We start from the raw sequence: 24372 nt of genomic DNA, 5'->3' as shown, positions 1-24372 counted from the left end.
ACTGGACGATCTCTATAAGCCGTGGGTAACAAAAGGGATGGTCTTTTCCCAACCAATCTCAGTCACAAAGACTGGATGATCTCTATAAGCCGTGGGTAACAAAAGGGACTGTCTTATCCCGATCTCAGTCAAAAAGTCTGAAATTTTTATAAGCCGTGGGGACCACCAAAAGGGACTGTCTTATCCCAATACTCTCAGTCACAAAGACTGGATGATCTCTATAAGCAGTGGGTACCAAAAGAGATTGTCTTGTCTCAATCTCAGTCACAAAGACTGGACGATCTCTATAAGCCATGGGTAAATAAAGGGATGGTCTTTTCCCAACCAATCTCAGTCACAAAGATGGGATGATCTCTATAAGCCGTGGGTAACAAAATGGACTGTCTTATCCTGATCTCAGTCACAAAGTTTGAGATTTTTATAAGCCGTGGGTACCACCAAAAGGGACTGTCTTATCCCAATACTCTCAGTCACAAAGACTGGGTGATCTCTATAAGTCGTGGGTACCAAAAGAGATTGTCTTGTCTCAATCCCAGTCACAAAGACTGGACGATCTCTATAAGCCGTGGGTAACAAAAGGGATTGTCTTTTCCCAACCAATCTCAGTCAGAAAGACTGGATGATCTATATAAGCCGTGGGTAACAAAAGGAACTGTCTTATCCGGATCTCAGTCACAAAGTCTGAGATTTTTATAAGTCGTGGGTAACAAAACGGAAGTCTGAGATTTTTATTAGCTGTGGGTACATAAAGGGACTGTCTTATCCCAATACTCTCAGTCACAAAGACTGGATGATCTCTATAAGCCGTGGGTACCAAAAGGGACTGTCTTATCCCAATATAGACAGAGACTAGATTGGAAAAAACAAAGGATAGGTCTTTAGACAGAGACTACAATCTTTAGACAGAAACTTTGTACTTACCTCCATAGCCGTCTACAATCTCTCCTTTGTTCATGTGCTGCTCGAAGAGAATAGGTACATGTTTTGGCGTTACATACTCATACATAGACACAAGAATGATTCTATCATCAAGTCAAAATCAGGGTATGATTGATTTGGACATTACAGAGAACGTCAAAGTTCAATCAACATCTTAATTTTTAAAAAGAACACTCAAAATGAATTCTTGATCTCCTTTGGAAAATTATTATAAACCCACATGAAAGAAAGAAGTATGTCGCCTCAAACCAGTCAATAAAATATATATATTTCGTTACGCACCAGTGTCCTGTGACTTCCCTATTGATGTTTGATCTATAGATGATAACATTCCCAGCGTATTTGTGACCACCAATGTGAGAACATGGGCTAACTGACTTTACCTTGAAGACCATGAAACTGAAGTTCTTCTCTGAATCTACTAACCAGCGACGGCCCACAAACCCCACATCGCCGGTCTCAGGATCCATGGGAACATACAAAGACATATGAGCCTTTTAGCAATTCAGGATTTCCAGGCAGCCATTCACCATCCTTCACAAGCACCTCTTCCACAAACGTTTCCACATCAAAAAGAGTCAACCTTCTGCATTTTAGTTTAATTGAAACTGTCAAAAACAAGTCCACATTGTTGAAAAGTGAGAGCAAAGAAATCTCCAACTAGCACAGCAGGACTTTAACCCTTACCTGTATCTTATCATATCAGGAAAGATAAGTACATCACCATTGGAGGTCTCTGTTCCATCATGTCCCTCGCATATTGTGAGTCGAGTCTACATAGCAATGGACGAAAAGGAAAAAAAACGTGAGCCACGACGCTTAAAATATCATAAAATGCCAGACCTCTAAGGCCTCATCATAAGACTATCTGATGATAAACAATCAAAACATCCATTAAAGACAACATCTCCACTTAAATTCAAAACTGACATAGCAAATGAAATAAGAATAAAGAAACTGCACAATAAAGCTAAAAAAAACGTAGCTGCGTGCCCTATGATCCCATCTTGAAGGCAAAAAGTTATGATGTTGTTATCTATAGAATCTTGCTAGAAATAGACACTTTATCTTATCTGACCCAAACATAAAACCTGAGAGTCACCAGGAAAGAGTTTTTATGACTCACTAAGATCTTAAACATGTATTAATTAAAGCCAAAAAAACAGAGAGCAAGTGCTTTTTTGCTCATTTGGGAGGACATAACTTTCAAAAGAAGAAAAATAAGTTCGAATCACAAAGCCATGGAACAAACTTAATCAGACCTAAATCTATGAGAAATTGAGAATCAAGCAATAAACTTGATTCAAGTCAACAGCTGAATCAATCCGATGAAGATGGAATAAAAAAAATCGGAGATTAGGAAACCTCACCTCAGCCAATGAAGCCTTTCCTTTATTGTGTCCTTCACCTTCACCATGACCATAAGTTGGAAAGTCGTGCTTACAAGTATATCTTGCCCTATCCAAGCAAAAGAGTATTGTCGTGTAACTGCCCAAATTACAGCAAATGTTATGCAAAAGGGACAAACAGCCAGCGTCAAGTACAGTGCCGGCCCAACATTCATGAGGGCCCTACACAAAAATCTAAAAATGTGTCTTTTTCAGCTATGACAAAAATTATAGGTTTTCAATAGAGGCCATAACTTGATATTTTAAAGCCTTTTACATATCCTAAAAAGGAAAAAAGGCCTTTTACATGTAAATAATCTTTAAAATAAAAAAGGCCTTTTATTTAAGTGAAAAAGGCTTTTAAAAATTTAGGCCCGAATCCTTGGCTTCACTTGTTTCCCCTGTGAGCTGGGCTTGGTCAAGTATGAGACAGCACCCAGGAAAGGAACTTTGACATATGATTCTCCAAAGCGGCGGAAACATCTGAAACTATAATAAAGCCAACGTCAGTATCAGATATCTATTTTTCTTTTTTAACTTCTAAAGAGTGAAGAAGCATGCACATATGAAACTTTTTCTACAAACAATGCAGAGAGTTAAAGAACACATATTCAAGTGAATAGTCCTATCATATCATAGTCAACCAAACAAAACAATTAATGGTTTCTCTCTGGTTCTTTATTACACGGCAAAACAAGCCCTAAAATCCAGACAATGCAGAACGTAGGAAGTTTGAAAAGAGATCAACCCACGGGAATAAATAATGAACAACTATTTGGGGTTAGGAGTGTTTCTTATAGTATTCAACTCATCAATGGATGTTGTACATCTTAATGTATCCTACTCTTTTAAGGCAAAAAGAGGTGAAACATGCTCCTGACGGCGAAATGTAAATGAGAAGAAGAAATAAACATACCATGAAAGTAAAGCGACCAAACAGGTTTGCAGCCCCTTAAAGTACCAACGAAACTTTCAGTATCAGTAACAGGATGATTCAATTAGGTATTTCTATGATTTCAATTGGTCACAAAATAAACGTTCTGACCTCTACGCCACCTATGCAAAATAGTACCACCAACACCTCTATAGACCAGAATGACATAAGCTTGTAGAGCATGATCAGGAAACAAGAAGCAACCACTACAAACAAAATTGCTGATATCACGGTGACCTCAACAACACCTCTAGAGCTGGTGGTTGATAGCTGCAAAAGTTCATCTGATCCGTCCTGCAGTTTAAGATCAATAACAAAGAATGAGGGCACTTTTCATTGGCTGTCAAAGGTTCGAACATGATGGATGTCCACAATATAAAGTTGTACGAAATTCCAAGCCAGCAAGCACCTTTAACAGCTTGTCTTGCTCAATAGCTTCTTCCCTGATAGTCCAGGCAGACCAATAAGAAGCACATAAAATGGTACCGACAGCCATAAGCCATAGAAAGACCTCAGCCACATCAACTGCTGGACGTTTCGGCGAGTAGAGCTGCAGAGTAACTGAACAAATATAGTCAACACCAACATACAGAAAAAGAGAGAGCAGAGAGATACCAAAATACAAAACGAAACCTCTGCTGAAGTACAATTAGATTCATACAAAGAATTACCTGTGTTGTTACTTTGGACTATGTTCTCCAGACTTCTACCAGCATCAACAGGAATAGTTATATCTAACATTTTCGCCCTTCTCACAGACCATCTTGAAAAGATCTGCAAAACAACAATCAACCTTGCCAAACTCAAGAAAATAACTAGAATTTTGTTTGCTTGGGAAATAAATACTATCACCTGTTCACACTCAATGTGTGTAAAAGTAAAACTACAAGAATAGGAATAATTTTACAGAAAAAGACTTCAGTGAAGTTACCTGTACTGTTATTTATAATAAGGATGGCCGAGGCACCAGCTACTTCAGCTATCTTAGTTTTGGTGGTAAAACTGCATTTACCACGGTAAACAAGAATGACCTCTCCTGTAAGCTACGGAAAGAAAATGAAACTGGAATTACACACAGAGGTGAAACAAGAAGAAAGAACAGGGATCCTGAACTTGAAGTATCTGTAATAAACCACAAAGAAGATATCACATTTAAGGATCTTGGACTTTTTAAATGAGAAAGATCCTTCTTTCCTTGTTTCAAGATACATATGAATCATCTCTTCAAATTGGAAACCACAAATTCAAGATAATGATTCAAGAAAGAAAGAAAGGAAAAAGACAATGAGGCTCTCAGAATCCAATCAGAAAACGGAGAAGGCAAAAGAGAGAAGAAACCTATACACTTGGAAGTTTTCAGTTTCTGTTGTTCTGTTTCTTAGCGTCCAAGGAAGTTCCATCTTTTAGGGTTTCGCAAGCATCTTTATCCATTCCAAGGCTGAAGAGAGCAGCAGCCTGAAGATAGAAAGCCGTTGGCCACTCAGGAGACACTACTTGCGCCTGCATTGCATCACCAAGAGCCTCTTGAGGCATGTTGCTCATCAGATAACACAAACACCTCCTTGCAAAAACTGTTGGTGATACCATTGTGCCATCTTCGATGAACTGCAGATGTAATAAGAGAACACAGAAAATACAGATTGAGTGGAGTTTTCTTGTATCAAGAAAGTAACCGACTTCACGTTTCTTACCTGTGTGTAACATTCAACGGCGGTGACAAAGTCCTTGGCTTTGAACGCAGCATCTCCTTGTTTCTTGGCGTTGAGAGTCTCCTGAATCTGGTCGGTCCACACTTGGATAGACAGCTGCATTGCAAATGAAACAACGATCATCTAGTTGAATTTATCAGAGAATAAGGACGGAAGACTACAGAACATATTGTTTTCTGTAACCAAGCTCCACACTTTCAGGTCATTGACCTCGTAGAAGATGAAGAGGCTTCTTGTTCATATACATACCTCATTTGCCACGCCCTCGTCGTCGTCAAGCCACAATATAATATAATACTAAAAGGAGAGGAATTACAACTTCAATAAAGCCGTTAAGTTCTGAAACCGCCCTTCTTGTGTTTTCTTCTGATAGACCCATTTCACCCCTAAAAATTCAGACAACGGTAATGTGTTACTCTCTATCACCAAGTAATATGGAAACCGCGAGAAAACGAGCCCATAGCCGGTCTACAATCTCTCCTTTGTTCATGTGCTGCTCCAAGAGAATAGCTACATCTTCTGGCGTCACACACCCATACCTAGACACAAGAATGATTCTATCATCAAGTCAAAATCAGGGTATGATTGATTTGGACATTATAGAATTTGTATCAAGAATACTCTTTAAGTTTAAGAACACAAAGCTAAAAGAATTACTCTCTTTTATTAATCTTTAGGAAAATCTCTCAAAACCTAAAGCTCTCTTGTTCTCTCTTAAAACACATACATTATGCAATGACTCTGCATCTCCTTTTATATTAAACCTTACACAATATTCTCCTAACTCAATTAGGAAAACTAACTTATCTTAGATATCTCCTAATACTCAAATATGTATATTTAGCTTTTCTCCTAAATATACTCTTCTTGGGCCTCAAGCTATTTCAAGCTTAACCCAACATTCTCCCTGCTAAGCTTGAAATCTTCATCACCAATATCCTTCACACCAATAAGCTCTCTCATCTCCTTGAATTTAGTCCTTCCAAGAGCCTTAGTCAAGATATCTGCCTTCTGTGCTTCTCCAGGAACATGCTCAACTTCAACCTGTCCATTTTCAACACACTCTCGGATAAAATGGTATCTAGTGTGTATGTGTTTGCTTCGGCCGTGAAAAACAGGGGTTTTGGTAAGAGCTATCGCCGACTGATTGTCAATTCTGATAACAGCTTTCTCACATTGTGTCTCCGAAATCTCATTAAGCAGATCTTTAACCATATTGCTTGTCTTGCCGCCTCTGTAGCAGCCATAAATTCTGCCTCACACGACAAGAGAGCTACTGTCTCCTGCTTCTGAGAGCACCAAGTGATCAAGCTTCCTCCAAGATAAAAAACATGACCAGTTGTGCTTTTCCCATCATCCGGATCCACATTGTGACTGCTGTCACTGTACCCGATCAAACTCGAATTCCCTGAAGTCAATCTACTGAAGGTCAGTCCTAATGTGGTGGTTACTCGCAGGTACCTTAAACACTGCTTCATAGCTGCTCCGTGCGACTCGTTCGGGTTCTGCATATATCGACTCAGGACTCCTACACAGAATGACAAGTCGGGTCTTGTGTGAAGTAAGTAACGAAGACACCCCACAAGTTTTCTGTATTCTGTGGTGTCAATATCTTTCTCTTGTGGTGACTTAGATAACATCAGTCCAGCTTCCATCGGTGTTTGAACAGGGTTGCAGTTAGACATTCCAGCCTCCTCTAATATCTTCAATGCATAGTGTCTCTGACTCAAAGTTATCCCATCCTTGTGTTGACATACTTCAGTTCCTAGATAGTAAGTCAGCTTACCAAGATCACTCATTTCAAACATGGACGCCATTTCACTTTTAAACTTTTTTATGACCTCCACACTCGAGCCTGAGATGAACAAATCATAAACATACACTGCAACGACCAGCATTTCTTGATTCACTCTTTTCCGATAGACCGAAGGTTCTTTAGAGCACTTCTTGAATCGCAACTTCTGAAGAACTTCATTCAACTTTTCATTCCAAGCTCTTGGAGCTTGTCTAAGGCCATACAAAGCTTTATTAAGCTTGTACACCTTTTCTTCGCATCCTTCGACAACAAAACCCTCAGGTTGTGACACAAAAACAGTTTCCTTTAATTCTCCGTGAAGAAATGCCGTCTTGACATCAAGGTGATGAATCTCCCATCCTTTGGACGCTGCGAGACTGATAAGAAGACGGATTGTTTCAATCCTTGCCACCGGAGCAAATACATCCTCGAAATCAATTCCCAATCTCTGTACATACCACTTAGCAACGAGTCTGGCCTTGTGTTTATTTATGCTTCCATCAGAATTTTTCTTAAGCTTGAGCACCCACTTCAAGCCTATTGGTTTTGCTTCTATTGGAAGGTCAACCAAATCCCAAGTATGATTCTTCGTGATAGAGCTGATCTCATCCTCACACGCAAGCATCCAATGCTTTGACTTTTGTGCTTCAGAAAAGTTTCTAGGTTCTTCGTTCAAGATCATCAGCAACTCTTCACCACATACTTCAGCTAACAACACATAATCATTGAGATATTTTGGTTTGACGGTTGCTCTTTGCGATCTCCTGAGCACCGTTGTAGTGTGATCCTCATTACCAACATCTTCTCTCCCATTACCATCATCGCTGTCTGTGTCAGACGTGATGGTTTCTTCTGCAGTTGGGATATTACTCGAGTTATGTTCAAGTCTCCTCTGTCCTACAAGCCTCCTCTGTTCTTTGTTACCTTGCTCTACATCATGTATACCATGATTTCCAAAAACTCCAAACTGAATCCTAAACTCTCCAGCTTTATCTTCCTCTGCAACATTCTGACTCCAGTTCCAACCCTTTGTCTCGTCGAACGCAACATCACGGCTTACTGTTACCTTTCGAGTGACTGGATCATACAACCGGTAGGTTTTCGACCCTGGTTCCGTACCAAGGTGAACTAAAACTCTCAACCTATCATCCAGTTTTCATAGGTGAGGAGCCTCTGTTCTTGCGTATCCTAAGCACCCAAACACTCGAAGATGACTAAGATTAGGTCTTCTATCTCGAAACATCTCATAGGGAGTCTTATCTTTAAGTGTTCTTGTAGCAACACGGTTAAGCAGATATGTTGTATGCCTGATTGCTTCTCCCCACATAAAATTGGGAACTCTCATATGCTTGAGTACACTACGGGTCATCTCCATCATAGTCCTATTACGCCTCTCGACAACTCCATTCTGTTGTGAGATGTCTAGTTATTCCTGCATTAACACAGAAATCATTAAACTCTTGCGACACGAATTCTCCTCCACGATCTGTTCTGAATGTCTTGATATGCTCCCTTGTTTCTTGCTCCACCAAAACCTTGAATCGTTTGAACTTGTTAAATGCCTCACTCTTTTCTTTCAGCAACGACGTCCACATATATCTTGAATAATCATCGATTAGCACAAAGATATACTTGTTCCCAGCCATTGTACTTGGAGTTATGGGACCACAAAGATCTCCGTGAATCAACTCTAAAGATTTAGTTGCTCGATAAGTAGTGGCCTGTGGGAATACTTGACGTGTTTGCTTTCCAAGTAGGCAAGAACCACAAATCTCTTTTTCAAAGTTCATCCGTGGGACTCCTATGACAAGTTCTCCTTGTATCATAGCTTTCATTGATCCAAAATTCAGATGACCCAAATGGGCATGCCACCTGGTAGTGTCGCTCGTTGCTGCAGAGAACAAACACACCGAGTCCTTAATTCCCATGTGTACTTTGTATAACCTGTTCTTCGATCTGGTTGCTTTAGCTAGCAGCTTGCCATCACAATCTCGCATTATAAGATTGTCTCCTTTCATTCGGACATCGCAGCCTGATTCTGTAGCTTGTCCTAAGCTGATGATATTGCTTTTGAGTCCCGGTATGAAGTACACATCAGCCATTGTTCTTGATTCACCATTCCTGTCTATGAATTCAATTGTCCCCTTCCCTTTGATGTCGATTCGAAAGTCATCACCAAAGCGTACTTTCCCAATAACAGCATTATCAAGACTTGCAAAATACCTGCGGTCTCCTGTCATATGGTTGCTGGCGCCATTGTCAAGGTACCAAGCATCCTCTCCAGTGTTTGTTTCATAACGGCTTGGCACAACCTTCTCTTCATTTAAATTCACGATCTCATGTATCATAAGTTAATCTGCTTCCGCTGTACATTTATTGTCGGTTTCCTGCACCTCCTGTAGCTTAAGTAGACGGTCAGGACAGTTTGAAGCAAAGTGTCCTGGTTTGTCGCAACGATAACAGATCACCCTTGACGTATCTCGTCCACCATTGCCACGCCCACTGTTGAATCGTCCTCCGCGACCTCTACCTCTACCAAAACGTCCTCCACGTCCTCGACTTCTGAAATCTCCGGATGAGTCATAGTATGGTTTAGATTCCATGTTCGCAAACATCAGTTTGCCTTGATCATCCTAAACTTCCTCTTCTTCCTCAATGATGCGCTCTTTATAGGTTTTCAAGCGGCCAATAATATCTTCAAAACTTGTATTTTTCAGATCGAGTACCTGTTCTAGTGAGGCAACGATGTGAATATACTTTTTCCGTGGGAGACTCTTGAGAAACTTCTTGACAAGTTTAGATTCCTCAATTTATTCTCCTAAAGCAGCTGATTTTGAGGATATTTCAGAAAGCTTGCCAGAGAAGTCATCAATTGATTCCGTGTCCTTCATCTTCAAACGATCAAATTTGGCCATCAATGTCTACAATCTTGCTTCTTTGACTCTCTCTGCCCCTACATGTCTTGTCTTTATGGCCTCCCACACCTTCTTCGCCGTGTCCAATTCTCCAACTTGCAAGATAAGTGTCTCAGGAATCGATTGGAATAACAAGGCCATGGCCATGTTGTTTTTCTCATCATCATCATCATAAGATTCTTCGATGATATCCCAAACCTTATGCACCCTGAGAAGAATTCTCATCTTCATAGACCAGACTGTGTAGTTGGTCGCAGTTAGCATGGGGCACTTGATCGAAGAAGAAGAAGAGCCTCCTTCTTTTATGTTTGCTAGCGTCGTACTTGATGACTCCGTGATCTCTCCCATAGTATCGATTGACAAGCTCTGATACCAAATATAGAATTTGTATCAAGAATACTCTTTAAGTTTAAGAACACAAAGCTAAAAGAATTACTCTCTTTTATTAATCTTTAGGAAAATTTCTCAAAACCTAAAGCTCTCTTGTCCTCTCTTAAAACACATACATTATGCAATGACTCTGCATCTCCTTTTATATTAAACCTTACACAATATTCTCCTAACTCAATTAGGAAAACTAACTTATCTTAGATATCTCCTAATACTCAAATATGTATATTTAGCTTTTCTCTTAAATATACTTTTCTTGGGCCTCAAGCTATTTTAAGCTTAACCCAATAGACATTACAGAGAACGTCAAACTTCAATCAACAGCTGAATCAATCCGATGAAAATGGAATAAAAAAAAAATCGGAGATTAGGAAACCTCACCTCAGCCAATGAAGCCTTTCCTTTATTGTGTCCTTCACCTTCACCATGACCATAAAAACTTCTTTGACCTGAGATTTCTGTCTGAGAGGATAAGCCATGTATATCTGGTGAAATGGTCAACAATGAGGAGATAGTATTTGAGATTTTCAGTGGAAACAACAGGAGAAGACCATACATCAGTTTACAAATATTCAAGAGGGTGTGTAGAGACAATTGTGTTTGTAGAAAATGGTTACTGTTGGCTTTTATTGATTAAACCATCAGAACAAGAAAACTGTTTCTGAGGAGAAGGAGAAAGAGGTAAAGAGAACTGAGAGACAATTGTTTTTTAAAACAGATAAAGAAGGGTGCCCATGTCGAAGATGCCAAGAGGAGATATCGGTTTTTGGTGTAGGAGTGGCCGCAAAGATAGAGATGGTGTTGTTATTAATCGGCCATTCATAAAGCTCATTCTTACTACTGCCTTGGAGCAATTTGGCCCCCGTGCTCAGATCCTTCTCCTGAAAATAGGCAGGATAAAATTGAACAGACACATTATTAGCGTAGCACAACCGATACACCGAGATAAGGTTCTTGCAAACATTTGGAACATATAGAACATTCGTAAGAGCAAGAGATCGAGATGGTGTAGGGAGTAAGGCGGAACCAGTATGTGTTATCGGGAGGCCAGAACCATTGCGATGGTGACCTCTTCACCACCCATATATGGTAGATGAAGCGCCAAGTTGGAGAGATCAGATGTTAAGTGATGAGTAGCTCCACTATCGCAGATCCATGGAGAGGAGGAGGACGCCATGGAAACAATTTTCACGAGGTTGCCATGGTGGGTTAGACGAGGTATTGTATCCACCAAGACCGGAGGAAAGCTGAGAGCATCGGCGAGCACTGTGGCCGAAGACACCACAAAGCTGACAACGCCCTTGGTAACCTCTGCCTTGGGAGCCACGAGGAGTTTTGATGGTTCTGCCACTGTCCCCGAGACGACCCACGAGACGGACCACGAGAATGAGTGTTGTTGTTGTTGTTGTGATTGCCACCAGAAGATTTGTAGGATGCTACATTCGCGGACATTGGAATAGAGGAAGAGGCAGCATGCGCAAGAGATTGAAGCTTCAGATCAAAGTTGAGGAGTTTCTCGTGGAGCTCCGTCAACGATGGAGAAGAGTCACGGCCATCAATTTGGTCAACCACCGGTTTGTATTCATCGAAGAGACCACTCAGAATGTAGTCAACCTGATCGTCGTGATCCATTGGCTTGCGGAGTAAGGCCAGTTGATCAAACCGTGTGGTAATAAAGCATTGGACATAGTCATCCACAGAGCGAGTACCTTTCTTCCAGTGTTTAATCTGTTCGCGAATCTGTTGAATCTGTTTGATGTGTCCCCAACTTGGCTTTGCATAAGTGGAAGAGAGTGTACTCCAGATCTGAGCAGAGGTTGTCACCTTGGAAAAGATAGGTTGAACCTCAACAGCGATGGCACCAAGGAGACTGGAGTAGATGAGTTTATCCTGGCGTTTCCAAGTAGTGTACGCTGGATTGACGGTAGTGGTACCAGCAGAAGTAACTGTGGCAGCAGGAGCAGCAGTGGAACCATCAAGGAAACCAGCAAGATCATATCCATCGAGTAAGGCGTGAACTTGGCGGTTCCACATCAAGAAGTTTGATGCCGTGAGCTTGGTCACATTCGACATGTTAACGTTGTGAAGCATGGAAGCATCAGAAGTGTCAATAGTTTCACTCTGAGAAGACATAATCGGAAGAGGAGAAGAAGACGAGAGGGAAAAGAAGAAGAGGAAGCAAGCGGCGGAAAAAAATTTTAGGTCTTAGGATATGCCCGCTCTGATACCATGTAAGGTAAGCTGTATATTATTATGAGAATGTTTACAATATATATAGCTTTTGTACAGTAGGGTTTTGATGAGAACTAATTACAAATGTAACCCTAATCTAAGTCTTTCCTTTACATCTCCCTCTTTGAGTTTGTTATCCAAGTTCCCGAACCTAAATCTTATCCTCTGTGCTTTGGCCTCTCCTTAGCATTTCTTTTCTCTTCCCTGTAACATATACTGATAACGTCTAGTCAAAACATATTCCAACGGTACAAAAACAGAGAGAACAGAGGAAACAAAGTTGGTTATTATTAAGAAAACCGATAGATGAAACAACGTTCTCAAAGAAACGCAGAATCACTTCTCACCTGCAGAGTCTCGAAAAGAGAATCTCCGGCAACGATGAGGAAAGCAAGTACTAGAAAGTTCTAGAAAAGTTTACAACTCTGAAATTGCATAAAAATAAAGATAAGCTAACATTGCTTCTTATAATGCCACCACACTAACAGTGTTAACCGTTACTTGACGTTGACAGCCTGCAACCAATGCCACCTACACATTGCCAGCTTGATTTTTCCTTCCTCACGTGCTCGTTACTTACTTATCCATAACAATAAGCCCCACATACGTCAATTGCCTCTTTTGCTATATCAAAGCCCCCTTGTTCAGAGAACCTTGTCCACAAGGTTCAAAGGCCGGAAACTTGCGCTGTAAGTCAAAAAGAAACTCCCAGGTAGCTTCATCTTCCGTTTCATTTGTCCATTGAACCAATACCTTTGTAACCGCATGCCCTTGCCGCTTAACCATTTGACGAGCCAAGATCTGTACCGGTTCTTTAACACTGACATCCGACAGAATCGATGGAAGCTGCAACGAAGTACAAACGTTACCGACTGCTGCCTTGAGCTGTGAGACGTGGAAAACCGGATGAATCAAAGAATGGTCTGGAAACTGCAGTTTGTAAGCCATTTTTCCACAACGGTCGATAATCTTGTAAGGCCCGTAATACTTTGGAGCGAGCTTCTGAGTTGGACGCATAACCACCGAGCCTTGACGATATGGTTGTAGCTTGACAAATACCAACTCACTAATATCAAAGTGCCGTTCAGAACAATGCTTGGCCGCTACCTGTTTCATACGATGTTGAGCTCGTAGAAGGTGAAACTTGAGAACTAGTATCATTGCTTCTCGTTCCTGCAGACTTCTGGCCACGACCGCAACCTTGGACTCACCAGGCAGATAAGGAAGATGGACAGGAGGACTTTGACCATATACTGCCTCGAATGGACTGATTTTCTGAGTGGAGGTGTGAAAATTGGTGTTATACCAAAACTCTGCGAGAGGTAACCGGCGACTCCACAACTGAGGACAATCACTACACATGCAACAAAGATAAGTCTCTAAACATCGATTAACAACCTCTGTTTTTCCATCACTTTGAGGGTGATAAGCCGTCGAAATTTTCAGATCAACTCCCTGAAGTGAAAACAACTCTTGCCAAAAGTTACTGACGAATATCGTATCTCTATCACTCACAATGGACCGAGGACACCCATGAAGACGAAAAACAGTGTCCATAAATGCTTGTGCGACTGATATTGCAGTATACGGATGAGATAAGGCCATGAAATGAGCTGATTTAGTTAGTCTGTCCACCACCACCAATATCACTGTCTTACCAAAAGATTCAGGAAGGCCTTCAATGAAGTCCATTGATAAATCAGTCCATATCGTATCAGGAATAGGAAGTGGTTGCAGCAACCCTGGATAAGCCGATGTGTCGTACTTGCACGTTTGACAAACTGCACAACTTCTTATGAACGTTTGAATGTCCACTACCATGTTTTTCCAGAAAAATAACCCCTTCACTTTCTTATAAGTCACATCTCTTCCTGAATGGCCCCCAGCTCCCGAACTGTGCATCCATTGCAAGATGGTGTTGCGTAACTGAACGTCATTAGGGACTACAAGACTGTCATTGCCATGTGTAACACTTCTGCTCCTTCGACCCGTGACAGAGCATCAACTGCTATATTGTCCTTCCCCTGCTTGTATTGATTCTCATAGTCGAACTCCAACAGCTTAGGCAACCATTGTTGCTGAATGGGAGTATTTAACCTCTGCTCCAAGAGATATTTCAAGCTAAGTTGGTCAGTTTTAATAACAAAGTGATTTGGCAATAAGTAATGTCGCCATTTTTGAACCGCAAAGACCACTACAAGCAACTCCTTTTCATATATCGACAGGTTCAGCTGTTTCCCCTTCAAATGTCGACTGATGAAAGCCAAGGGGTGACCCTCTTGCATCAATACTGCCCCAATACCAGTAGAACACGCATATGTTTCCACCAGAAAAGGTTTACTAAATACTTGCAGTGCTAGAACGGGTGCCTGACTCAGAGCCCTCTTCAGGTTTTCGAAAGCTTCTAGTGCCTCCTCAGACCATAAAAACGAATCTTTCTTGGTCATTGCAGTTAAAGGACGTGCGATAGTTCCAAACCCTTTGACAAAACGTCGATAATAGCCTGCTAGCCCGAGAAACCCACGTAATTGTTTCAAATTTGCAGGAACAGGCCAGTTTGCAACATTGTTGACCTTGGCAGGGTCTGTAGATACCCCACCAGCAGCAATATAATGCCCCAAATACTCAACTCTATCTGTTGCAAACGCACACTTGCTTTCTTTGGCAAATAGTTTATTTTGCCTCATTGTCTGAAAGACTTGCTTCAAGTGATTGATGTGCTCTGTTAGGTTTGAGCTGTAAATCAAGATGTCATCAAAGAAGATGAGAACAAACTTGCGCAAAAACTCCCTGAACACATCATTCATCAACCCTTGAAACGTAGCCGGTGCGTTAGTTAAGCCAAATGGCATTACAAGATATTCGTAATGTGCACTGTGTGTCTTGAATGCTGTTTTGTGAACATCCTCTGGCTCCTTGCGAACTTGGTGGTACCCTGCTCTTAAGTCAATCTTAGAGAACACAGAAGAATCTCCCAACTCGTCCATTAGATCTTCAATGAGTGGAATTGGGAACCTGTTTTTGATGGTAAGGGCATTGAGTCCCCTGTAATCCACGCATAGCCTCCACGTATCGTCTTTCTTCTTGACCAATACTACCGGAGATGAGAAAGGGCTAGCACTGACTCGAATGGTGCCCGCAGAAAGTAATTCTTTTACTATCTTGTCAATCTCATCCTTCTGGTAAACCGAATACCTGTAGGGACGTTGGTTAACCGGGTCGCTTCCCTCCTTTAAGACTATCTTGTGGTTATGTCCTTCACGAAATGGTGGTAAAGCTTTAGGTTCCTCGAACAGGTCTGCATAGGTGGTTTTTAATTCCGTAATTGCTGCATTATCAGCATTGTTCTGTTGACTTAGCTCCACAGCATAAACCATTGCTTCTTCTTGTTCAACTACCTCTTGAGCACAGATCATTGAAATTTGAATCGCTTCCTCATGCTTCTTATTAAACTTGATAGCCTTAACTGTTCTCACTGAACCTTGTTTAATACCATGAAGTAGTATTTTCTGACCGTTCCACCAAAATCCCATTTCTAACTTCTGCATATTCCAAGTTGTGTCTCTTAATGGTGCTAACCACTGAGCCCCTAACACCACATTGCAACCTCCCAAAGGAATGATCATGAAGTCATCTTGAAAGTTTGTGCCCTGAAATGACCATTGAAACTGAGAAACCTTCCCTTGAACCCCCCAACTTACTTCCGTCAGCTACTGCAACTCTCGAAACCCCTGCAGTTTGAACATTTAGCCCTAACTTCTTTGCTGTACTAGGGTCCATAAAGTTGTGTGTCGATCATGTGTCTAGCAAGATGAACAGCACCTTCTTCTTGTGAACTCCCTTCACCTTCAACGTTATGTAGTCTGAAACCCCAGCGACTGCACTAATTGACACCATAGGCATGTCTTGATTATCCTCCTCTGAAATCAGTTCACCATTTCCCATGTCTCCTTCTTCCTCTTCTTTAACCTCAATCATAAAAACCTGTGACTTCTTATGTTCACGATAATGGTTCGGTGTATACTTCTCATCACAGATATAACACAACCCTTTTGCTCTCCTCGCACTCATTTCCTCTTGCGATAAAAATTTCCTTGCTGGTTTCTGCACATTAGACCCCACCGTCTCAGTAAAATTCTCCCTCTTACATTGAATTGGTTGTCTCACAACTGCAGTTGAGCTTCCTCCATGAAACTGCTTGATTTGTGTTCCTCCAGGTGTATTACCTTTCGTCATGGGATGAGCCTTCTCATAAAGTCGACCGAGCACAAAACATTGGCGAACAGTTTGCGGTGAAAACATCCTGATATGCATCTGAGTATCGAGACGGAGTCCTACAAGATAAGATCGCACCAAATAGTCTTCTGACAGAGTAACTCTCGTTCGTATCAGATCAAATTTCTGATTATAATCCACTATTCCATCAGTCTCCTGCAAAGCTTTCAACTCAGCAATCAGGTCCTCCAACACATCAACAAATCTCTCCTTCATCAACAGCTTGTACGATGGCCAATCGTTCAACAAGCTTTGACCAAACGGAGTTTGTACCAACGCATGATGCCACACAGATGCATGACTATCAAAATGCATAGTAGCCATTCACACCTTTGAATCATTTGGTGTAGCATCAAGAACAAAATAGTCTTCTACCTTACAGATCTACTCCGAGAAATGTTCACCATCAAAACGGGGAAAGTCCACACGCCCTAAACGAGTAACACCTACGTAATGATCAGATCCAAAAGATCCTCCACCGCGATGTTGACCCGAACCACCACTTCCATCTGGCAACGCTGACACCGCCAAAGGACTGCACTCTTCATGAAATTTGCTCGAAAAAGCCGGAGGTCCCGGTATCAACTTGATCAAATGCATCATGTCAGCCATGTTCTGCTCCATCTTCTTATCTTGCGCTTCAATCGCACGTTCAATCGCATGAGTCCGAACAAGAATGGTTCTCGTATCTCTGATCGTCTCGCTTTCTCCTTCTCGAGCTTCATCACCCACCAGATCTTGCCGTACAATCTAAGATCTCGTCTCCACACCCATCGTTCCGAGGTTCGACTTCGCTCTGATACCAATAATAACGTTTAGTCAAAACATATTCCAACGGTACAAAAACAGAGAGAACAGAGGAAACAGAGTTGGTTATTATTAAGAGAACCGATAGATGAAACAACGTTCTCAAATAAATGCAGAATCACTTCTCACATGCAGAGTCTCGAAAAGAGAATCTCCGACAACAATGAGGAAAGCAAGTACTAGAAAATTCTAGAAAAGTTTACAACTCTGAAATTGCATAAAAATAAAGATAAGCTAACACTGCATATTATAATGCCATCACACTAACAGTGTTAACTGTTACTTGACGTTGACAGCCTGCAACCAATGCCACCTACACACTGCCAGCTTGATTATTCCTTCCTCACGTTTCCTCACGTGCTCGTTACTTACTTATCCATAACAATAAGCCTCACGTGCGTTAATTGCCTCTTTTGCTATATCAAAACCAGTGTAAAAGAAAGCGGTCTAGGCGGCCGCCTAGGCGCCGTCTAGGCGCTAGGCGGCCGCCTAGGCGCCCGTCTAGGCGCTAGGCGCTCAGCAGACGCCTAGATGGCCACCTAAACCGCTTAAAATTACATAAATTATATTTTAATATTTATTTTTGATTTTTGATTTTTAAATTACATATATTTAAATTATTATGTTTTATATATATATACATAATTATAAACATTTATATGTTGTTAATATAACTTAAATAAATGTATTTTTTTACTTTTATTTATAATTTATATATTTTTTTTTTTATAACATATATTTTTGTATAATTTTATATATTTAATGTTTTATGTTGTAAACGCCTAAACCGCCTAAAACCGTCTAGGCCCCGACTAAGCGTTCTAGGCGCTAGGCGCTGGATCACCTCCCAGATACCGCCTAGCGCTTTCTTGAACACTGATCAAAACATTAATAACAAATGGGCGTATGGTACAACAATTTACATAAGAATGTATTTCCTAGAAAAACAAAATCTTGAAAACAGAAACGAAACCCAAAAAACAAAAATCAAAAGAAAGAAAAAATTGAAATTCACAGTAACTTAGAAACGCAGAGTCGCGATTCGTTTGGTTTATGTAAATTATCAAAGCCGATTCAAAAACAGAAACGAAACCCTAAACAACATCAAAGAGAAGTTGAAGATTTCTTACAATAAAGCTGTGCAAATCTTCTTCTTCTTTCATCTCGCGAGAGAAACGGAGAAGAGGAAAAAACAAAAATTAGGTCTCTTCAGATCGATTTCGTTCCTTTCATAAACACCGCTATTAACTTATGTCGGTGATATAAGTACGCTCCTCCACATTACAAAAAAAAATTAGGACGCTCCTCCGCGTTTTCCTTTCTTTTGCTTACAATTAGGAAATTTACTTTTTTCTATTTTTCTTAATTTTTTTCCTTTTCTCTAATAGCTATACTCTTTGCTAATTACTAATTTCAATTTATTTAGACTGAATAAAAACCAAGTTTTCCTTTATTCATAGAAAGGTGGGCTAAAATTAGCCCCATTAAATTAATGGGTCGGTTGATTACGCATAGTTTTACGGAAAAATGATTGCCAGCTACGTCAATTATATGTCAACACATCGCCACACATACAAATAATATAAATGTTTTATTTTGTCATTACATACGGACATGCATAAACAAACATGAGTTATGTGTGCAACACCATAACTATCTAATTCTGATACTTTCTTTGTCGGAATCCGGTGTTGACCGGTATTGACCGGCGTTGACCGATATTGACCGGCGTTGACCAATTTTTTTTTTTCATAAACAACAAAAGTCAACAAAATAATTACATAACTTTACTAAAAGATTATATAATAAAATTTTACTACAAAATAGTATAACATATATACATTTTCCTTTATATTTATTATATATACAAAAGGGAAATGTATATTTGTTATGTACCATATTATATTTGTTATATACAAAAGGAATATATATATTTGTTATAATACTTTGTAGTAAAATTTTGTTATATTCCTTTTATATAACAAATATAATATGAGATATAACAAATAATGAGACATATATATTTAACCTTTGATTTACCATTATTTTTATATACTTGTTATATAAAAATATTTAATAGCATGCTACATAATAAAATATAATATAATAGGATATACAAATGATATGGTATAAAATTAAAAACCAAATTTTGAATTTATAAAAGGAAAATGTATATTTGTTGTATTATTTTGTAGTAAAAATTTATTATATAATCCTCAGACTAGCTGTTCTAATTTAGAATCATGACAAGTAGCACATAAATTACATATTATCAAACAGTAATCGAAAGGGAAAATTTAGTCTGAAAGCTGAAACAAGATCACAATGTTTGATACGAACATAATCATCTTACAACTGTTTGTAGCAAGTATACGCAACAGCCACAGAAGCAGCGGCGCAGACAACAGCAAGTGCAGCATATGTATCTTCTCGCTCCCAGCTCTCTAGCCATGTTGGTATTCCACAAACCTGCCGTGCTGAAGATCCTTTCTCACTATTAATTCTAAAGAATGTCTTCCCTGCAACTTTTCTTCCCGGTGTTAGCTTCTCATTCTTGTTTCCACTTTCAAGTTGATTATCTTCTGATGTTTGTTCCAGAGACAACAACATCAGACTTGTGTCGTCTTGACAACATGAAGAGCTGTTCCCATTTTGCTGGCAACAACCGTTAGGTTCTGCAGCTCGCGACTGGCAACACGAAACATCGGCGCTGTGACTTGATGATTCCTGAGACACTTCTTCATTGCTTTGTATCGTATGGACTGCACCATTTAGCTGACACCGCCCTTGTTGAGTTTTCTTCTCATAGACCCATTTCACCCCTAATAAATCAGACAACGGTAATGTGTTACTCTCTACCTATCTATCACCAAGTAATATGGAAACTGCGAGAAAACCAACAGGCCAAGAAACTCTGTACTTACCTCCATAGGCGGTCCACAATCTCGCCTTTGTTCATGTGCTGCTCCAAGAGAATAGGTACATCTTATGGCGTCACATACCCATACCTAGACACAAGAAACAAGAATGATTCTATCATCAAGTCAAAATCAGGGTATGATTGATTTGGACATTGCAGAGAACTTCCATGTTCGATGCACATCTTAATTTTGAAGATACCTAATAAAAGAACACTCAAATGCATATTCTTGATCTCCTTTTAAAAAATTATTATAAAACCACATGAAAGAACGAAGTATGTCGCCTCAAACCAGTCAATAAATATGTATTTTGCTTACGCACCAGTTTACTGTGACTTCCCTGTTGACGTTTGATCTGTAGATGATAACATTCCCAGCGTATTTGTGACCACCAATGTGAGAACATGGGCTAACTGACACTTTACCTTGAAGACCATGAAACTCAAGTTCTTCTCTGAATCTACTAACCAGCGACGGCCCACAAACCCCACATCGCCGGTCTTGGGATCCATGGGAACATATAAAGACATATGAGCCTTTTAGCAATTCAGGATTTCCAGGCAGCCATTCACCATCCTTCACAAGCACCTCTTCCACAAACGTTTCCACATCAAAAATGAGTCAACCTTCTGCATTTCAGTTAAAACAAGTCCACACTGTTGAAAAATGAGAGCAAAGAGCAGGAGTTGGACCCTTACCTGTATCTTATCATATCAGGAAAGATAAGTACATCACCATTGGAGGTCTCTGTTCCATCATGTCCCTCACATATTGTGAGTCGAGTCTACAAAGCAATGGACGAAAAGGAAAAAAAAACGTGAGGCACGACGCTTAAAAGATCATAAACTGTAAGGCCTCAGTATACGACTATCCGATGATAAACAATCAATTAACATCCATTAGACACACAATGATGTGATCGCAGGACGCGACCTCGGCCAAGAAGACCAGGACACGCCGGACGCGACCGAGACGCCTGACCAAGACGCATCAGACGCGACCAAGGCAACCTCTTCAGACGCGGCCAAGGCTCCAACAATCCTTCCCGGAGCCACCACATGTTCCAAGAGCTCAGCAAAGGCGGCCAAGCAGCGGCTCAACCTATTTGTCCAAACATTCGTCCAAAGCCAGCCTCCCCATGAAGACTCCGAAGGCTCAGTCCACTTAGTCTTCACTCTTACCCAAGAGTGAAGACAGTCAAGTCGTTAAGCAAGGAAGTGTACTCTTTTTCCTCACTCCGGGTTTGTCCCAATGGGTTTACCGGAGAAGGTTTTAACGAGGCATGGAGCTAAACGTAAAACGCCTAAAGGCTAAGTTGCTTCACGCGCAAGGCCAAGGCGGTTATCTCTCTTTCCCTCTTATTTTGGTTTAATTTTGAACTTGAGAATATTCTCTTTTGATCCTTTATGTTTGTGAACGTTGGAGAGTGTTTGTGGCTAAGCATGTTTAGTCAAAAGGTGGCGATGTGTTCTCTTTGTAAAGGGGACACGTCAAAAGGACGATGTGCGGATCAAGATGAATCCGCGTGTCCTTAAGCTTCTATCTAGACCTAGCTATTTAAACTCTCCTTAAGCCCTTGTTCCTCCTTAGACTTGTATGAAAATAAAAAATTTCTTCAAGAGAGATTCTTGAAACTTGTCTCACTCTTCTCTTTCTTCAATTCGGGATTGAACCTTGAGAAAATCCTAACAAGCCTCGAACCGGGTTCGACCTTGTTAGAGACCGTATCAAGAGGAGAGCCAAACCTCTTGTGTCGTCTCTCGATCCACTCGTAAATTCCCCTCACTTCGCTTCCCATCTTTCCCCTTCGCAACCTCGAGTCCTCTTCCATAAGTTCTCGAGTTTCTCCACTAAATCATCACAACTCGTCCCCACCATCGTTTCCACCGCAACTATTCGCTCGCTCGTACCGCATCCGTACCGTTTGATCGATCCGTTCGTGGCTTCTCGACGTATCTCTAAAGCGGCTCGTTTGAATCCAGTCAAACTCCGTTTCCCTCGTTTGTTTCTTCCCTAGATCCGAAGCCCAGAATCTGTGCCAAAGAAAGTTCTACCGTTCGAAGATTGACCGAGAGCTGAAACCGCGACCGTACCGCATCCACACCGTGACCGCGTCCTCGGCTCACATCACACCATCTCCACTTAAATTCAAAACTGACATAACACATGAAATAAGCGTAAAATCAGTAACTGCACATTACAGCTCAAAAAAAACGTAGCTGCGTCCTCTTAATGATCCCATCTTGAAGGCAAAAAGTAACTATGTTGTTTTCTATAGAATCTTGCTAGAAATAGACACTTTTATCTTATCTGAGTCAAACATATACTTTAAGTAAAGCCAAAACAACAGAGAGCAAGTGCTTTTTGCCTATTTGGGATGATGAACTCTCAAAAGGAAGAAAAATAAGTTCGAATCACAAAGCCATGGATCAAACTTAATCAATCAGACCTAAATCCATGAGAAATTGAGAATCAAACAATAAACTTGGAATATGGATTCAAGTCAACAGCTCGAATCAATCCAATGAAAAATAGCAGATTAGGAAACCTCACCTCCTTCTTCATACTACCCTTTCTAGCAGATACAGCGGCAGAGAATAGCCGAGGGAATCGATCGAACTCAGCAGCTTCGATCCTAGCGGGCCAAACAGAGGGCTTTTTGTAGCACAAGAAGACATGCCTCTCGTAAAACTGTACAGTTTCCCGAAAGTTGCTCCGATCGGAAATCAGGATGAGCAAATCCGAAATCAGCGTCGTTGATGCTCTCTCCACCGCCTCCACCGAGTAAGCTGTCGCTCTGAAAACTACCGGAGCGAGAAGTGGGTTCGCGGAGACGATGCTGTCGACGGATTGCTGGTGAATGATAAAGGGTCGTCTCTGTCTCTTCCACTTCCCATTTTAAAAATTACGACCCACCCGAAGTTGGAAACTTTATAGATCGAAACTGAAAACTATGCAAGGGAGAGAGAAGAAGTGAAAGTTTAAGTGCCTTCCCACTGGCACTGTAAGGCCTCATGTTAACTATATTTTAAGAAAACAATGATTACTGAGTTTAAATATATTTTTTTCTTTAACTAAAGAGATACTCCGATTATTTAATTTTAAATCAATAATAATTCAAAATTTTAAATATTTTTGATAATTACTTCTTGAAATTTACAAAACATCAATCTTTGTGGGACAAAAAAAAATATCCCAAAACATCAATCTTTGTGGGACAGAGGGAGTATATTATTCCGTTACTCTAACTCCGGTTTATTTCTTAACTGATATTGTATTTTGCAATCGGACCGGTACTTTGCGAATCAAAAAGAACCATTTATGCTAGAAGGGGAAAATGAACTCTTTGCCTTTGTGCTGTGGCGTAATGGTCTCTCGGGGTTCTTACGTTTGTGCTTAGATGTTTTAGCTATGTAGTTTTAGTAAGTAGTAGCTTCAGCCAGAATTGGTTAAGCGTGGACATGTGTTGCACTAGCACGACAATCTTTTTAGAATGTATAACAATAGCATTTACATCCTTTTGGAACGTATTTTTGTGTGGTCCAAAAAGGGAATGTAAAAGAAGAGCACAGATTCTTGTCTTTAGATTTTGGTTCTGTAATAACAAGTTATCTTCTATATCAAAATATTACTCTTATGTGTTGATGTCACCAATTCCTGCATTTCTTAGATTGTATTTCTTTAACATGTCTGCAAAATATAAGGAGTAATAATGACTTATTCTGGGTAGATTTGCAGATATGTTAGAGATAGAGACCAAGGTTAACATGATCAGCATAAGATCCTTCTGCAATATTCAAATATCTATATATATAAAGTACAGTTTCCTTTCTCATGGTGCAGCCACGTCAGCATCCCAATGTGTGTAATAAGGCCTTAATGAATCTACTAAGCCCATTTTCGTATCCTATAGTCTCTAAGACAGCCCAGTTTCGTAACTATATCCCTCTACTGTTTTTCCAAGCCCAGTTTAATTAAAATCTCAGGACCCCTAATCTAATTATCTGTTTGCTCTATTCTCCAGATCAAACCCTTTCTGGACGATTGTCTTCTCCACCGTCCGTTGA

The 24372-nt window shown here is 40.4% G+C and overlaps 2 pseudogenes across 2 annotated transcripts; both read right to left on the bottom strand.

The window, feature by feature from the left end:
* Positions 1-1119: 1119 nt before the first annotated feature.
* On the bottom strand, positions 1120-4024 carry LOC104759880 (signal peptide peptidase-like 4; annotated as a pseudogene). Its single transcript, XR_015586058.1, has 7 exons — positions 3933-4024; positions 3671-3822; positions 3373-3555; positions 3244-3278; positions 2310-2816; positions 1627-1712; positions 1120-1525 (listed from the first exon to the last, which is right to left on the bottom strand). The product of XR_015586058.1 is annotated as a signal peptide peptidase-like 4 (transcript).
* Positions 4025-19733: 15709 nt separating this feature from the next.
* LOC104758315 (uncharacterized) lies at positions 19734-23202 on the bottom strand (annotated as a pseudogene). Its single transcript, XR_015587701.1, has 5 exons — positions 22859-23202; positions 21004-21089; positions 20628-20934; positions 20309-20392; positions 19734-20206 (listed from the first exon to the last, which is right to left on the bottom strand). The product of XR_015587701.1 is annotated as an uncharacterized LOC104758315 (transcript).
* Between the last annotated feature and the right edge of the window lie 1170 nt (positions 23203-24372).

This window comes from Camelina sativa, chromosome 17, assembly GCF_030686135.1.
Source record: "Camelina sativa cultivar CO46 ecotype springtype chromosome 17, ASM3068613v1".
Classification (NCBI taxonomy): Eukaryota; Viridiplantae; Streptophyta; class Magnoliopsida; order Brassicales; family Brassicaceae; genus Camelina; species Camelina sativa.
The sequence above is the reverse complement of the archived record's forward strand: the minus strand, read 5'-3'. Positions and strand labels throughout refer to the sequence as shown.